This window comes from Planococcus citri, chromosome 3 (genome assembly GCF_950023065.1).
Source record: "Planococcus citri chromosome 3, ihPlaCitr1.1, whole genome shotgun sequence".
In the NCBI taxonomy this organism is placed as follows: Eukaryota; Metazoa; Arthropoda; class Insecta; order Hemiptera; family Pseudococcidae; genus Planococcus; species Planococcus citri.
Window position 1 is genome coordinate 81,488,670 of NC_088679.1, and position 19,279 is coordinate 81,507,948.

A 19,279-nucleotide genomic window follows, 5' to 3' on the forward strand; every position below is an offset into this window, starting at 1 on the left:
CGTCCACGGCCCCAGCACCTCCCCAAAGAGGGGAAACCCTCCCCCCTAAATGGTTACATCCGTGTGACACATGAAATAGTATGTTTTCGACATCGCTGAACACGAATATAGCCATAGTTTTTAAAATCGACCTCACCCGTGGCCCCAGAACCTCCCTCAATAGGTAAAAGGTCAAAAATTGTTTCGGGGGCTGTGGATGCTATCCAATCAAAAATCTGACATCATATTCGTGTTCAACGTCACCAAAAACATACTATTCCATGTGTCGCACGAACAAAACACTTTTTTGAACTTTTACCCCCTTTGGGGAGGTGCTGGGGGGCCATGAATGGGGTCCTATCAAAAATCTGACGTCATATTCGTGTTCAGCGTCACCAAAAACATACAATTCGATGTATCACATGCTCCAGATTTTTTTTCGAAAATTTCTCCCAATATTGGGGGTGGGAGTGTTCCCCCTTCATCAAGAGATCCCATCTCGAAACTTAAATATTTCGAAAAAGCATCAAAAGATACATCTATGGAAATTATTTCAAAATTTTAAGTGATAGCTCCCACCTACAGCGCCATTTTGAAATTTGAACTTTCAATTTGAAAGTTCAACTTTCAAATTTTGAAAACTTCAAAACGCTCAAAAAGTTGTGAATGCAATGCCCTTTTGAACTGTGAAATCAGTTTTGATCAAAGTATCATAGTTTTGGAGGAATGGGCTGCTGAAGTTGAGTACCTCCAGCTGACAATGTGAAAATAATGGAAGCCCCCCCCCCACCACAAACTAATTGCGAGGTTCTTACTTGCTGGGTGGGTTGGGTATATATTGTAAAAAAAAGTTTGAGCCAAATGACTTTCAAAATTACCTTTTTTTGGTTGAGTTGACATGGAATGATCCAAAAATCAATTTCGCAACTTGCATCAAGATTCAAGTATCCGAATTTGAGAAAAAAACAAGACGAGAAAGATTCGTAGGGGGGGGGAGGAAATGAAATTTTGAGGACTCCATTCGGTGCATTCACCAGGTGGGGAAGGCAACAGATCCAGTCTGTCACTGGGCTAATGCTAACGTAATAGTCACAAATACCATACAAGACAATCATCAATTACTATGAGGAGGGTGTGGGGGGCATTTTCTTTGGTTCTCATATTAACTACTGGCATGTAAAAGAAAATGAGGAGCCTTTGGGAAAAATGAAATGGCGATTAAATTGAAAGGGCTCTCCTCAATTTCTCCCGGAGCTCGGATTTTATCTGCGTGACCTTGAAAGTATTATCATCGACTTTTTGAACACCCTGTAATAGATTTAGAAATAGACGCTAAGATGCCGATGAATGATATTGAAATGAAATGATAACTACAACGAGAGCAGGAGCGATTGCGATTATCTCCCTTTGCGATAACGAATACAAACGCCATTGTCATATCTAAAGGTACTGATACGAAAAAGTATTAGTCATCATCGACGTATGTATAATCATCATTGGGACGTGTTTCATTTTAAAGGCATGCATTTCTGATTCATATGCAGCGAGCTGCGATGTGTGATGTGAACAGTAGTGTCGCTCGTCATTGCACTTTCAAGTCGATACTCGGTATTTCGGAAACATGTGCAAATTTGGACTTGCTTTTAGCATGTTACAATAAACTGAATGCTGCGTGTTGCTACTGTTGCTTATTGTAGCATGCTTTATAGCACGTAACAATTACTATTGTACTCGTACTCGTACGTTTACGTACATACTGCGTAAGGAGCCAGAGTGTGTGATTGACGGGTTACCGTACAGTATACAGTGTACAACTGTACAACTATAGGTAGACTAGCGTGCTGGTGTACCTACTAATGTACTACCTAGTGTACTAGTACTCGTACTCGTATTCGCATCGCGTTCATTGAGCGTCAAAGCAGTAGTTGCGCGTATTCGTTGCTAGACAGATCGAGTTTTATCGTTTCGAAAAATTCTACTGTAATCTCGACGAATATTTTATTAGCCGTAGCTGTGTGTTTTTTTTTACGATTTTCCTATGTGTTGTTTTCGTAATCGAGTCTCGTTGTTATTTCGCGATCGCGATCGTGATCGTAATTTCGATCTCGTATCCATCGAGTGCGACTACCAGTGAAAAAAAAAAAGGTTTGCCTGATCGGTGCGATGTGGTACGGTACCACGGTACGGTACGGTATGGTGTGGTGTAGTGCGGCGAGTACCGAATCAATTGTCGTTTAGCGTCGCGTCGCTTCATCATTTCGTTTATTAGACCGAGTTTACCTATTTTTGGAATTTGGATTAGTGATTAGTGGGCTTCTGTCGTTTGAATTTTCAATACCCTGGAAAGATAAAAAAAAAATTGGTGAGTATTTTTCAATAATCTATATCGGATTCAAAAGGGAAATCCCATCATAGGTTTACGAAATAGGAAATCAAACAGATAAGAGTTCTCACTTACTTTTTGATAGAGCATAGTGTGATTATTTTCTTTTGTTTTGATGTTTTTCTGATATGAAAAGTAGAAAAAAATCCTTCCTAATGTTGATTTTCAGCGATACTTTTCTGTGATGTCCACTAGGGAAGAAACTAAGCGTTCTCTTGAGAGGAGGGAGGGGGTTGAACAAAAATTTGCCGAATGATGTGTGGAAATGGAAAAGATAACCAATTTTTTTGAATAAAAATGTGATTTTTAAAATATGAAATCAAAGATGATAAGAAAATGTTGCCAATTGATATAATACATAATTATGTAAGTATAGGTAAGTACATATGTTAAGTATCCGTAGTCTTCGTTTTCCTTTTTCAGTTTTTATGTGCCCCAAACATGGAATTTTTTCATCACGTAAAAGAGAATGAATTTTTATTAAACAGGTTCAATTGTGATCTGTCACGAGAAAACCAACTTAGTGTTCAAAAAAATCGATATCGTTTTTATGGTGGATATAAGTAGTAATTAGGGTGCTGAATTTGACTGTGGGGGTTGAAACGTTCACGAACGATTCTCTTGACCCTAAATCTGAGGTCAAAAAAATAGAGCAACTACAGTAAAAATTGAAAAAAAATGTTTTGTTGATTTTCTTGAAAGGTATGTTCTGGGGAGTAGAAATGCAAATTTTTGCAATAATCGGTCCACATTTGGAGGATTTGTGCCATATTTTGAAATTGGTTAGGTACCTAAGGCTTGAGTTGGAAAAATCAACTCTATTCACCTTGAACAAATTTGTTAAGAAACGTGACAAATTTAATAATAATAACTTATTCTTCATTAATAGTAATTCATACTCGGGTAGTTTCTGCAACATTTTTGGTAAAAAATTCAAAAAAATCGAAAAAATTGATTTTGAGAAATTTTGATTTTTGGACTTGGCAACTTTGAATCTGATGATTCTGAAAAAAAAATATCGGGTAATGTTGGCACTCATGGGGGCAAAAATGGTGCTAGTTTCGCGGACCTACAAATTTTAGATCGCCTGATACATAGACTCAAAACTTTAAATGCCGTTCCTGTAAAATTAACGTTTTGGACACTAGTATGGTTTTCTCGTGACAGATCACAATTTCTTTACTGTTATATTCCTCAACTTTTATTCAATAAAATTCAAAAATGGTAAGTTTTCAAAATTTTAATTTGATAAATTTAAGATAGAAATTTACAAAATTTTGGGTAAAAATAATAAAAATTTAATTGTAAGTAGTAAGTATAAAAATCTAAATTTATGGTTAAATTTGGAAATTGTAATTTACACAAATACAAAAATTTAAAATTAAGTTTAGGCAAAGTTAGGAAAAAAATAACTAAAATTTAAATAAATAAATAAAACTCCAAAGGGAGACTTACAAATTGTCGAATAAATTGAACTAGTAAAATATACAGGAAATCTCAAGTGCTGTAAATGGATTGGCAAACCAAAAATTGAAATTCTCGAATGATCTCATGAAAAATTATAAACTGCGCGATGAAAAATGTTCTTTGACTTGAGAGTAAGAAATAATTGACCAATAAATTGATTCGCAAATAAATTCCATAAATCCCTGAAAAAAATGATACTTGAAAATTAGTGAACAAAATGAATAAAAACTGTGAACTTGAAAATTTGATAAGTAAGTAAGTAAGTAAGAACTTGAAAATTCAGTAGTTGAGAAACAAACCATTAAACAGAACTCGAAGTATCTATTTTGGTAGTCCAAAACAAATGAGGATTATAAACTCACCCTAATTGTATTTATAATAAAATTTGGTTTGTTTTGAGAGGGAGGGCTTCAAATTGGGCAAATTGGCAAGACAGTTTGATTGAAATTTATTTTGGGAAAGGATCAAAAAGGATGCGTGATTTCAAAATGCGGGTGATATTTATGACATTGTAAAATTGCAATTTGGAGGGTGCGTGCTAGGGTGACAATGAAATACACAGAGAAAAAATTTTTTTGTTATTTTTTTTACAGCACACCTGAAAAATGTGCTATGAGGTGTCAAAAAATGGTCCCCAAAGTTTCATCCCTCTAAGTTGATTTTAACCCGTGCCTCAAGGGCCCCAAAGTTTTGAACGTAACTTCCGAGCGTGACCTTACGAGTCTCACGGCGAAGCGTGGTGGAGAAATCATTGAGTACGCGCTACATGTACAAAGTGAATTAGAGTAAGGATACACTTTATTTTTTTTTTGTTGATAATTGAGATTCTTTTTTCTCGTCTCAAGCTAACTCTAAAACAGTTTTTAAATTATATTTTCTATGAAAAAATCGGTTTTTTCTATTTTATTTTATTGTGGAAAAAAATTTGAGCTTTTAATGCACGTTTTTGTACATTTCTCTTTACTTTTTCACCGCCTGCAAAAAATTCGAAAGGTTACAAGGATATAAAATTCACTTATTATGCTCATTCAATATTTTTTCACTCGCTGTCCATGTCCGATGGCCATTAATTACCTTATGAAAGTCTGGTTTTCATTAATAAAGTCATGTTCATTCAATAGAATTAGTTTCTAGCTAGGATATAAGGTAAATGATGGCCAATGGACATGAATGATGAGAGAAGAAATATTTAATATGTATAAGAAGTGAATTTTATATCTTTGTAACCTTTTGGTACAGAGGTACAACAACGAGAACAGAATTATTGCGTTAATATGTAGATCAATTTTTTTCCACAGCGCCCACAGCAGAATAAAATTTAAAAATTGTGTTTTTGGTTGAAAATATAATTTAAAAACTATTTTAAAGTTAGCTTGTGACGAAAAAAAACAAATTATCAAAAAAAAAAAAAAATACAGTGTATCCTTACTCTAATTCACTTTGTACATGTAGCGCGTACTCAACGATTTCTTCACCACGCGCCGCCGTGAGACTCTTAAGGTCGCGCTCGGACGTTATGTTCAAATCTTTGGGGTCCTTGAGGCACGGGTTAAAATCAACTTAGAGGGATGAAACTTTGGGGATCATTTTTTGACACCTCATAGCACATTTTTCCGGTGTGCTGCATTCAAAAATCCGATTTTTGTTTTTCGTTGTCACCCTAGTGCGTGCGCACGACAAATGAAAAAGAGTTACACTTCTGAATAATTAGTAAGCGATAAAAAAGTTGTAAATGTCATGTCAGTGTTTTGAATGTACTTGTGGTTAATTTTAAAGGGGTTTAAAAAGTACTTAGAGCTCATTAGCTCTTGTACAAATTGTCAATTATGTCAACTTTTTATATGAGAAATATCAATGTTATTCAAATTTCAGTTTTATCATATTGAAAATGATCGCAGGCGTGAGGGTAAAAACGTGAGCCCAGAGCCATAAAATTGTCAAAGTTTTGACATTTATGAGAACCAAATTATCGTGTGAATCGGGGAATCAAAGAGCCCACAGCTATAAAATTTTACTGTTTAGGTATTAATCGACTCAAAAACCGTGGGTAAGTGTTTTGATTTAGAGTTTTAATTGAGTTAGGGGATGAAGTTGATGTTGATGAACAAGTTGAACCAATTAGTGATGTGATTAAAGTTAGGGGATGAAAATACTGATGAAATCTTGCCAGAATATTACATTACATTTGGAATTTTCAATAGGTGGACTCCTAGAACAGAATATTTTCCAGGTAACAGAAATTCAGAAATAGAAAAATTCACTCGGGCAATAAGATTTCAAATAATTATGTAAGTACAATTCAAGTTCCAAAAATAAAAAATCTGAAAAATAAGTTTCTTTATCAACACTAAAAATTTTCAAAATCTTTCGACTTCATATAAGTTTCAGCAAATATTCGGTAAATTTCCTGTCTTTTTCTAAATTTGACAATTTTCACCCCACTACTCCTCCAGGGCTTGTTTTGTTTCTGGTGTACACCCACCTACAAAAAAAGGTGAAGAGTAGAGTAGTTGACCGTATCTAATTATTCATAAATTTTGACTGTACTCGATGAATTTTTCAAGTTCGACTGCATAATTTTTCGAAGATGAAATGGCTATTAGGACTATAGGAATAGGATGTCCTCGATAAAGTTTCTTGATTATTTATCGTATTGCAACAACTAACAGGAGACTCTCTGGTTCGGCTGCTCAGTTATGCTCATCGATTTTACTCATTTTACAACCAGAGAATGAGAACCTTCGGGAAAATTCTCCTGATGAAAATTTCAGTAGTCCGAAAGATGAACCTATCCAAAATAGTCCTCCAACTTTGAGAATCAGGAGGATCTTCCCTCTGGATCATAAATTCTCTCCAGCGCTGTGTTTTGCGGCTCTATTTACTTTTAGAAAAATATTTTGATCCTCTGAAAACTGATTATTTTCCCTCATTTTAAATTGCAATTTTTGGACTAATTGGGAAAATTGAAACCTCGCGAGATTTCTAATTTTCTGTTTGAGCAGCTAATTTTTTTTTTGGAGTTGACGTTGACCTATGTATGGAATATGGATCCTCATATTCTGGTAAACAAAATGAGTAAAATTGGCATGTGATGATCTGAGATGACAGATACGTTTCCTCGTTAGCTTATAAGTAATTGTGGGCGGGTATGTCTGACCACTTTTACCTGCGGTACAGCCGCTCCTGCCATGTGAGCTATGAGCTATGAGCTGTTCTAGACGACTGAGAGAAGGTACGAGTGTATTGTTTGTATTGAAATGACCAAGTACGTACTTACTCACTACTGTACACGCTCGTAGATAGCGATTTTTTGTCACGTAATAGCGATATGCTTAACTTACACTTACTGTATGCAGGAACACAAACACGCACGAAAAAATAATAAAGTTGAAAAAACTCGTTGACGCGTATCCGCTATTTAAATGACAGATTATTCGAAGCCAGCGAACGTTTTGTTTTACGAGCCAGCGCAACCAGTATAAGTAATGCAGATGGGTGATGGCTGATGGGTAAATAAAGCGTAGAAAAGATAATTTCTTTTCAAGACGGTCGCGCGAAGCGATACACGAAGCCGAAGGAGAGACATCGATACTATATACTCCTATACTCGTCCCTATACTCGACACTCGTAGCACATCGAATAAGTATTGGACGTTCACCAGATGCAGATTAGCAAAAGAAAAAGAAAATATATGACCAACTGTTGAAATATTACCTTTAGCTAATTACTTTTCAAAGTCATCATGGGCGCGGGCGTGGACGCAGCGGCGGCGGCGGCGACGACGACGACGATGTTGTTGACGTAATGCCAAAATAAAATTTCGCGCCGCAGTGGTAGTGGGGTGGTGGTCGTCGTCGGTGGGGCAGTTTGAAATTAAAATGTGGGTATGGGTACCTATAGACCTACGCGTATTAGGCAAATGGGCTTGGGCTTTGGCTGACAATCGGAAGCGCGGTTACGCTTAAAAATTGCCCGTCGTCGACGACGTTGATGCGCTTACGTGAAATATTGTAAAATATTTAAGTACACGTACGGCTATATAATCTGTTTTGTCACACTTGGTGATTAATAATACTAGCGCGCGATTCTCAAATTGAGCGTATCATTTTCAAAATACACTTACGCGAATACGTACAAACACGCGATTAGCTCGCTTTAGTCTTCGCTCTTCGGTTGGTAATGAATGATTTTCGACAATTTTCAACTCATCGCCAAGTCCAATTTTGCCGTCTTTCATCGCAAATAGTGATTTTTGACACGAGATGAAGAATGATGAATGAAAAAATGTGAAAATTTAAATTGCCAAAAATTACCTACCTACTGACAAGTGTTGATTAGAAGAAAAAATTACACTCGAATAACCTATAAATACTTACGTTAATTTTTTACGTTTTTTCTGCCTTCCTCACTCGTCACTCAATTTAACCAAAAGCGTTGCTGTAATGATAGGTACGAAATACCTACACACACAAAAATTCTGGAAACTTACAATTTTCAGTAATTTATCCACCAACAAGGGAACTTTTTGAACCAGATCGAAAGAATAAGTCCGAAAACTCCCGAAACCGAAATTTCAGGGTTTCTTTTTAATTTTTGAGAAGTAAAAAAAACGATATTTTTTGTTTTGAGAAGATTATTGCTTTGGCTTCAAAATTTTAGAATTTGAAGTACCTTACCTACCTCTACCTACCTAATACGAGACCGAACAAAATTACTAGATGCTGAAGCTTTTAAAAATTTGTGTAATTCAGGCACGAGAATGAAATTTTACACAGTCAGCATTAAGTATCTATTTCAGTAAAATTTTCAACAAACCGAATTTTCCTAAACTTTCAGATTGCCAAATTCAGATTTTTAATAATTAGGTAATACATTTTTTTTACGTCAACATTGAATGTTTTTTTTTTGAATTTGGTCGATTTTTAAACTTTGTTTGAGACTTGGGACATTTATCAACATTTTTGCAAAGGTTCGTCCAAATTGTTATATTCCTCAAGTTTTAATTACCTATATGAAATTCGAAAATTCAAGTTTTCAAAATTTAATTTGATAAATTCAAGATGAAAATTTACAAAATTTTGGATAAAAATAATAAAAATCTAATTATATAAGAAATCTAAAATTTACAGTTGGAAATTGTTATTTACACAAATACAAAAATTTGTAATTAAGTTTAGGCAAAGTTAAGAAAAGATAATTAAAATTTAAATAAATACCTAAATTAAACTCCAAAAGGAGACTTGCCAATTAAGTTGAATAAATTGAATTAGTAAAATTGGCAGGAAATCTCTAGCGCCATAAATGAGTTCACAAACCAAAAATTGAAATTTTCGAATGATCTAGTGAAAAATTATAAAATGTGCGATAAAAAATGTTCTTTGACTCGAGAGCAAAAATAATTGACCAATAAATTGATTCGCAAACAGGTTTGTCGGACCAGACCAAAAAACTGGACTGATGACAGTGCCTGGACCCAAAAATGCACACAAGACCGAGTGGACGAGTGGACCAGACCAGACCTGACCTTGGACCTCCAAAATAAATCATGTAAATATTAACCGAACAGATGACCCTTTTCAGAAAAAATAACAGGGACAGACTGAGACCAAAGACCTTTCTAAAAAATTGGACCGATGACCGCCGTTTGGACCTCAGTTATGTCCAATTTATAATGCCATTTTAGATGCTTATTTTGAAAAAATTTCCATTGTGATTCAATTTCTTTCAAAGTTTTAATGTTTTGAAAGTAAAAATCCCATTTTTCAACTCATCTTATGTGTTGGGAAGCTTTTTTCTTTCTGAAAAATGTAGGGCTGTGGAAACGAAACGAAACGAAACAAAAGAAACAAAGCGAAACGATTATTTTCAGGGATGTTGAAACAAAATGAAACGAAACGAATGAAAAAACTGAACGGAACGAAACGTTATAACGAAACGAATCATTTCAAACTTCTTCAATTTTTGGCTCTTTATGGAAATTTTTTTTTGTAAATTTCGACCAAATTTTCTCAAATTCACTCAAATTTCATCCATGTAGAGCCTCTAGAGGTTTTCTCTTCTGCATTTGTTGATAAAAATGTCTGTTTTCCTCACTTTTTTGCCTTTTTTTCCCAGAATGAAACAAAACGAAACAAAACAAAACGATACAACTTTTACTGAATGGAACAAAACAGTAAGGTGCACCGGGGGAAGTTGGAATTCGGGGTAAGTTAGAAAACTTGCAATAGCGCCTAGAGGTTTATATCTGGCGAAGTGCCACTAAAGGTGACTTGAGGGTACTACCCCTACTTCATCACGGCATAACAATTTTTGCGATTCAGTTTCATTTTAGATGTCTTTGGTTCAATTGTATTTTGTTGTTGTTTTGAACTTGTTTTAAATTTGTTCTAAAATACAGACTTTCTATTTCTTAGTTTTTCGCATATAGCAGACGAACCGTGCGTCCTAGTGAAAATCTGATGAGAGTGATCTCAAAGAGAATTAAATTCTCTACAATTTTGTTCACATGCAATATTTCTAGGACGCTCCGTTTGTGATCTACGCCTCTGCAAAGGTTAGCCTCTTCTGACTTCCCCCAATTGGGGGAAGTCAGAACAGTTTATATTTTATTCCACTGAGCGAAAGCTACTGTGTCAATCGCGCTCAAATTTTCACCATAGGTTAAGAACCCTTATGGGAACCTACATAATAAATTTGATCCATATTGGTTCATTAGAAGGGGAGTAACAGCTGGTCAAAGTTGAAATTGCGAAAAATCATTCTGACTTGCCCCGGTGCACCTTATAATGAAACAGCTTGGTTGAAAGAACAAAACGAAACATTTTTGTTTGGTTGTGAACAGCACCGGGAAAAATGAAGACTGTTTTTTGGACCCGGTCTGGCCCATGACCAAGATGAAAATTTCTGGTGAGGACTGGACCAGACAGACCTACAAAGACTGAATGGAATGAAATGGTATAGGTATATGGAAACAGCTTGGTTGAAAGAACAAAACAAAATGAAACAAGACGAAACGTTTTTGCTTGGTTGGGAACAGCCCTGGAAAAATGAAGACTATTTTTTGAGTCTGGGCTGACCCATCACCACAATGAAAATTTCTGGTCAGGACAGGACCGGACCGAACCGGACTGACCTACAAAGACAAAAAATGCAGAACTGAATGACTGGACCGGACTGTTTGAAAGCTCCAAACTAGGACCTTGATTTTGGAGCAACTGCAAAACCTGAATGGTCCTACAAGCCTGTTCGCAAATAAATTCAATAAATCTCCAAAAATAAAATAATACTGGAAAATTAGTGAACAAAATGAATATGTGAACTTGACAATGACAAAATTCAGTAACAACTATAGACACTGGACCTGCGGGAAGACATCCAACTAGCGGCCATATTGGCTGAATTACGTGTGTCATGCCAATTTATCCCGCTGGATGCTTTTGGCTGCGCTGTACTTCAATTCTGCAGGCAACAGGGAAAAGGGAGGGTTGTGTAGTTACGCGAGGTACTCATGACTGCGCGCGCAGCCAGGAGTTCCTTCCGGACTACACAACCCTCCCTTTTCCCCGTTGCCTGCAGATTGAAGTACAGCGCAGCCAAAAGCATCCAGCGGGAGAAATTGGCATGACACAAGATTTTACTACCGTCCCTCTTCCCCGTTGCCTGCAGTTGGATGTCTTACCCGGAGGGCCCAGGTGCAGTGTCTATAGTAACAACTTTTAAAAATGCAAAGTAGTCGAGAAACGAACCGTTAAACAGAACAAGTATCTATTTGGAAATCTGAAAAACAACCGAGAATTCTATACTCACCCTAAATCTATTTATAGTAAGATTTTGGTTTGTTTTGAGAGGGAGGGCTTCAAATTGGGCAAATTGGTAAGACAGTTTGATTGAAATTTATTTTGGGAAATGATCAAAAAGGATGCGCAATTTCAAAATGCAGGTGACATTTATGATATTGTAAAATTGCAATTTGGAGGGTGCGTGCGCACAACAAATGAAAAAGGGTTACAATTCTGAATTTCTGAATAATTAGTAAGTGATAAAAAAAAGTTGCAAATGTCATGTCAATGTTTTGAATGTGCTTGTGGTTAATTTTAAAGGGGTTTAAAAAGTACTTAGAGCTCATTAGCTTTTTTTTTTCCGGCTCACCAAGGAATCTGCACCTAACTTACAATTTTAACGTGTTCTGCTGTTTTATCAGATTTCAGCTCATTAGCTCTTGTACAAATTGTTTTAAGTGTCAACTTTTTGGTATGAGAAAATATTAACGTATTTAAATTTTCGGTTTTATCATATTGAAAATGATCGGGAGGATGAGGGGAAAAACGTGAGCCTGGAGCCATAAAAGTTTCAAAATTTGACATTTATGAGAATCAAATTATTGTGTGAATTGGGGGTGGCTGTGGGAATCGAAGAGCCCACAGCTATAAAATTTTACTGTTTATTAATTGACTTGAAAACCATAGGTAAGTATTTGATTTTAAATTTACAACGCTTAATGGATTTTGAAAGCGTGAGTAAATATTTTGATTTAGAGTTTTAATTGAGTTAGGGGATGAATTCGAGTTGAACTGAGCAGTGACATGATTAAAAGTTAGCAGATGAATTACAGAAGTTGAAATACTGAAATCTAGCCAGAATATTACAAAATCATGAAATTTACCTACTTTTGTACATAGGTAGGTACTTATTGAACTTTTCAAATTTTTTGGTAAAACTTCACCAATTGGTCACCAGAATTGAATTTAAAAAAGTGAACTTTTTGGGCATTATTTTTTTGGGAAAAAATAATCTCAAAATATAATACCTTTGGGAACCTTTTTTCTGGGTGGGTGAAATCACAAAAAATTCAAGTGCTCTAAAAAAAAGAAGATTTTTTAAACAAATGTTAATGTACCTACCTAGTGCCTATACAGAGTGCCCAGAAATATCGAGTACCCCTAAAAAAGTTTCATACTATAATACTTTGGTTGGTCACAGGTCACAGTGAATGATAATAATGATAGCACACGATTGGTTGTTGGATTGGAGAGATAACCTTCCACCAATCATATGCATCTATTTCACGTTGCCAACCTATATTTTTAATGAAAAACTTTCTTAGGGGTACTCGATATTTCTGGGCACCCTGTACCAGTGTACCTACATAGTACCAACCTACCTATCCATAATTTGTAAAATGGTTTCAAACTTGTTTTAATCGAATAATCGTATGTGGGTAGTTACCCGATGAGAAATTTGAAATTATAAAACATCCTATTTTTTCACCACAAAAATCAATTACTAAACGAACCATTGATAGTCACACGAATAAAAAATGAAGATGCTGAGAAGGAGACGGAGTGCTCCTCGCAGGCCCAGGGAGATCACCGCTCCCCCGAAAAGCTTCTCTGTTCCAAAGGGAAAAAGCGGAAGAAGTACATTTTACATCAACTTGATAAGCTAACATAAGCTGTTGTTAGAATCATTGAATAACATTTTCCAGTCATTCGTTATTCATTTGCGGAAAAAGTGAAAAATATAGTAGGTACTTAATCGATTTAGCAGCGCAATACCTAAACGACTCTTTCTGCTCTTTTTACTGTTAGCTGTAGGAGGAAAATGAACTCATATCGGCGGATAAATATTGAATTACATAAAATATACCTGCTCGTGCGTATAGAGCTGCTATACATACGAGTATAGGTATATTATGTATATGTATGATTCGATGATACTAGTAGATTTTTGCGACTGTTATCGCGAAATCGTATTTATAAAAACGAATACGCGCATATGCAAAAATACGATATACGCTAGGTACGCGAAAACGTAATAAGCTGCGTTAAACGCGAGAGAGAGAGGCCTTTAAAACGTTGAAATTGAAATTTGCATCGCATCGAGTAAATGAAAAAGCCTTTTAAATTTGTACCTTATATGTATGTACCAAACGTATAATAGCTGCGCACCATAGCCTATAGCCTTCCACCCACAGACCCACAATACACAGGCATCTGTACTCGTATTATGGTATACCTACCCTAACCCTTTGCCTACTACCTATATAAATGTATTATGTATACCTTACTTCCATCTAGTCTAGTCGTGAAGTTAAATTTACGATACTGGGTGTCTGAAAAATTGCGGACTTTTCGTAAACTTTCATTCACGCAAAATTAGGTTGGCAGCTGTGAATACAGAAAACAAATTCGTGTTGTATGTTTCTATCTCAATTTTAAGTCACAAAATATCAACAAAAAGTAGAGCTTCTACAGAGAACCCGCAATTTTTTTTATGGACACCCGATGTGTTATATTTACTTGTGATATTTACTATCTACCGATTGGGTGTCTTTTAATAGCCCGCTGTAACTCGGGCTGGTAGTGTATTTACGATGAAAGCGATTCTCGCTGCAATTACTAACGAAACGTGATACCGAATACGTTCGCGTACATTAGGTACATTCATTTCCATTTCATTTTTTTGGTTTCTCCAACTCGCGACTTTTTTCCCAGAAAGAAAAGGAACATAAAACGTTTATTATCTCGATTAGGGAGTAATTTAAAATTTCGTACAAAATGAAAACCAACTGGGTGATATTTGGTGTAAACAATAAGCATTAGGTACCTACCTATCTATTTGAACTGTTGCGAGCAGTTGTGCAATTGTTGTTTTGGAAAGTCTCGAGGTGCCATTTTTTTTTTAAGAGTCGAGCTTCAGATGTTTAGGCAATTCTGAATAAAAAGCTTACCTACCTGCTGAGCTATCCGGATCCCATTTTAATAGAAGTTGCATTTCCAAAAAGAGTGTGATCTAAAACCTCCGTAGTTCTCCAAATTGATATTCAAATAGGTATTCAACCTGATATGTACTTACATTGTACATGGTAACTTTTTCACGAAAATGATGACTTTTTTCTTTAGAAAAACGAAAGAATAAAAAAAAATGGTCCTTTTTAATTAGGTACCTAATATCTTTAAAATGTGGTTCTTTTCCTCTTAAAATCTATAATATGCGATCTATTTCCATACAACCAGTAGCTTCCAGCCAAGTTTTTATTTCTTCGTACCTACACTTCTATGTATCAAAGTCCTATACTGAAGACATTGAAATTGATTTCAGTTACCCGGAAACCAGTCCAAAAATTTATTATTTGAGCAATTTTCTGCTAAACATGCTGCGATGCAATTTTTTGTCCATCCTAAAATTAAAAAAAAAAAAATCAAAACAAAATTGACACCAATTGAAATTTTTTAGAGTTTTGTAGCTCAACGAATCAGAAGATGAGATTCAACTGTGAAATCAGAGTGGTAGCTTACAATAGGTCAATGAATTAATTTTCAAGTGGAAAAGGCCAAACAATTTTATTGACCTGCGTAAACATGACCTCATTGACCTCTATGATTTTTTTGACGCTTTATTTTTGATGAGTACACAAATAATCGAAATTTATATCAGTGTGGATGTGGGAAAAAATCATACTTATTGAAAACTTTTAAGATGAAATTGATGATTCATAGTGCAATGAAACGTTTGCTTCGTACGGAGTTGAAAAAAGTAGGTTAGAAATGAACACATTGCGATTTTTTTAACTTTTTCACTTGAAAATCGATTAGACTTATTTTAGAATAGACACCATGTAGCGTGTGTTTGATAACAAAATAGACGCGACATGTACAAAATGTTGTGTAGGTTCAGGTAAACGATATCTACTGTACTCGTACACGATACATAAATAGACATACATACATACCTACATATACCTAATGTGTATGTACGAGTTAGTTATTGCGATATGCGAGTTATACCTATCGATATTGGTAGTAACTAACATGGTCTAGGAAGTTGGGTAAGATATTGGTGAGAATACCTACTTGGATCAGTAAGTATAGTACGTACTACCTAATGCATGATTTCATTGGAGGGAGGGGGGGGGGGGGTGGAATGAAATCACGAAGTCGTTATAAAGTTTTGCCCGTGCGAAGTGTACCTCAATTTTGGCTGATTTTTCCAAAGCACTATATAGTCCGGCATATGACAATAGGAGTAATTCCACCCTCTCCCGCCGATCATCCGGGACAACTTTTTTCTTAAAAGGGACATCCAAAGGAACATTTTAAAGCAAAGTTTCCAAAAAAAAAGTTTACCTTACTTACAAAATGGCGACCATTTGGATTGACAGATCAGCCGAAATCGCAGATTTCGCGTTTCAACATAGGACTTGCACGATATTTTTCAAACTTTACAAAGGTAGATCGAGAGATCATGCAAAAATTCATCACCTGTCGAAATTTCAAGTGCTAAAGTGCGTTTTTCGATTTTTGGTGGATTTTTGAAAATCGAATTTAGGCAAAAAATGAGGGAAAAAATCAAAATTTTACCAAATTGACCAAGAAAGCTGAGATTTGGGATATACCCTATTTTCGACATGCTAAATCGATTGGAAACAGTTTCAACCCGTTTTGAGCAGTTCCGAAGCCTTCAGCAGATTTTTGAAACTCGAAATTCCCACAAAATTCCATCAAATTAGAGTTTTAAAGCTGAAATTTATTCTAAAAACTAATTTCAATACGCTACGAAGTACTGCGGGTGAATTTCAAGTCGTTTTGTAGCCTCCAACGACTTTTTGAAAACTCCTAAAGCCTCCAGCAGATGTTTGAAACTTTGAATTTTCATAAAAATTCATCAGATGGAGATGGAAAGCCGAAATTTACTCCACACTCCAATTTTAACACCCTCTGAAAACGACTTCAGGTGCCTTCAAGTCATTTTAGAGCCTCCAGCGACTTTTTTTGAAAATTACTGGAGCCTCCAGCAGATTTTTGAAACTTTGAATTTCCCCACAATTTCATCAAAACTGAGATGGAGAGTCGAAATTCATTCTGCAAATTAATTTCAATACGCTACGAAGTTAACTGCTGGTGAATTTCAAGTAATTTTAGAGCATCCAGCGACTTTTTTGAAAATTACTGGAGCCTCCAGCCGATTTTTTAAACTTTGAATTTTCACGAAATGTCATCAAACTGAGATGGAGAGTCGAAATTCATTCTGCAAACTAATTTTAACAGCCTCTGAAGACGACTTAAGGCGGGTTCAAGTCATTTTAGATCCTCCAGTGACTTTTTTGAAAATTACTGGAGCCTGCAGTAGATTTTTGAAACTTGTAATTTCCCCAACATTAATTTATAAAATGGAGTTGGCATGCTGAAATTTACTTCGCAGACAACATGGTGGTTTCAAATGGTTTTGAAGCTTGAAGCTTCCAGCTACTTTTAGGAAATTTCAATCCCCCCCCAAAAAAAATATAAAACGCCATATAACCTTTCAAAAAGTCGCTGGAGGCTCCAAACACGACTAGAAATCCACCAGCGGTCCATCTCAGCTTGATGAAATTTTGGGGAAATTTCAAGTTTCGAAAATCTACAGGAGGCTCCGGTAATTTTCAAAAAAGTCGCTGGAGGCTCTAAAATGACTTGAACCCACCTTAAGTCGTCTTCAGAGGGTGTTAAAATTGGAGTGTAGAGTAAATTTCAGCTTTCCATCTCCATCTGATGAAATTTTGTGAAAATTCAAAGTTTCAAACATCTGCTGGCGGCTTCAGGAATTTTCAAAAAGTCGCTGGAGGCTACTAAATGACTTGAAATTCACCTGCAGTACTTCGTAGCGTATTGAAATTAGTTTTTAGAATAAATTTCAGCTTTAAAACTCCAATTTGATGGAATTTTGTGGGAATTTCGAGTTTCAAAAATCTGCTGGTGGCTCTTGAACTGCTCAAAACAGGTTGTAACCGTTTCCAATCGATTTGGCATGTCGAATATAGGGTGTATCCCAAATTTCAGCTTTCTTGGTCAATTTGGTAAAATTTTGATTTTTTCCCTAAAATTTGATTTTCAAAAATTCACCAAAAATCGAAAAACGCACTTTAGCACTTGAAATTTCGACAGGTGATGAATTTTTGCATGATCTCTCGATCTACCTTTGCAAAGTTTGAAAAATTTCGTGCAGGTCCTGTGTTGAAACGCGAAATCTGCGATTTCAGCTGATCTGTCAATCAAAATGGCCGCCATTTTGTAAGTAAGGCCAACTTTTTTTGGGCAAGTTTGCTTTAAAATGTTCCTTAGGATGTCCCCTTTAAGAAAAAAGTTGTCCCGGAGGATCGGGGGGGGGGGTGCAATTATTCCTATTGTCATATGCCGGACTAACAGTCTGCTTCCGCGGAATTCGATTTTAAATTACGATAACTTTTCGAGACTAAAATTTTACTTCATTTCGAACGATGAGGATGCTTTCTCAAATCTGCAGTTAATGTAGAAAAAGCTCATTACGAAAAACGAGTGCCAAGCCACTCGTGTAACGAGTAGAACTTTGCTTAATAGCCACTAGCATACCTATTGCCTATACTGTTTGCGGATAGCCAGGTAGTTTTTGAATTTTTAACGAAAAAATTCGCCATTAGTGACCTAACTGCTAACTTGGCTGTATTGAACACAAGTCGAAAGTTGACGCGTTTTACGATCATCGGTGCTCGGTAGTCGGTCGACACGATACAGTAGTGATATGTTTATGTACGAGTACGAGTACGAGCACCTACAACGAAAATACCTATGCTCATATTGATTTCCGCCTTTTGAATTTTAGACGAACGAGTTTTATCGAAAAGTTACCAAAGTACACCGTACACCGTACACCGTACGCCTATTCAGCTTGGAATAAGCTGAAAATTTACGGTTCATCCTTTTCGTATACGTTTATACGTACACGAAAACGTACCCACTCGTACAATACGACATAAATGGTGATGTGAAGTGCGGTGTATATGACACCACACCGTACACATGTAACCAACTTAAGAAAATGTGTACTTTACTTAAACAGCCATCACATTACTTACACTTCGATGCGATTCCAATTCAATTTGAATACCATTTATAAGTATTCTGTCTGCCCTCTTTCGAATCGGCCTTTTCTCAAATTCAAATTACTCAATTCTAACAAACTGCCAACTCCTGCTTAGCAGCGCAGAGGAACCTCAATAAGATGGCAATATTGGTAAAGGGTTGCAGAAATGGTGTTTCTAATTAAGTTCCTGACCCAACCTAACGCTAGTAGAAATTATTCTTCTCCACACTCGGATCGGCTTTCATCATTTCTTATCACTTATCAGTTAGCGAGCTCCCCTCCCCCAAGCGTCTGGAAAATGAAAAAATTTTGGCAATTCGGCGATCCTCATGCACTCGTCAATTGGCAAAAAGGTTCTCGTCGAAAAAAATATGAAAATTTTGAAAATTTCAACTAAAATCACAGCATGAGTAGTTTCCCAACTGGATTCTGAAACAAGAAAAATCCAAAAAAAATTTCCAGCAATCATTTTTTAGAATTCGAATTATGTACATATTTTTGAGAGCTTTACTTCTTCCAAACCAGCAACTTGATGTTCAGATTCAAGAAATGTTCAAAGTTTGAACAAAAAA

General features: G+C 35.9%; 1 protein-coding gene across 4 annotated transcripts in view; it reads left to right on the top strand.

The window, feature by feature from the left end:
* LOC135839796 (octopamine receptor beta-1R-like) overlaps window positions 1-19,279 on the top strand; it is a 342,285-nt gene that overhangs the window by 7,298 nt on the left and 315,708 nt on the right. For 2 of the 4 annotated variants that reach the window (XM_065356003.1, XM_065356001.1), the window contains exon 1: window positions 1,711-2,341. The exons of 1 other annotated variant lie outside the window; for it this stretch is intronic. The gene's annotated coding sequence lies outside the window, so the exon portion shown is untranslated. Of the gene's footprint in view, window positions 1-1,710; window positions 2,342-19,279 lie in introns of those variants that run through there. One more of the 4 variants, XM_065356005.1, reaches the window with a different exon arrangement.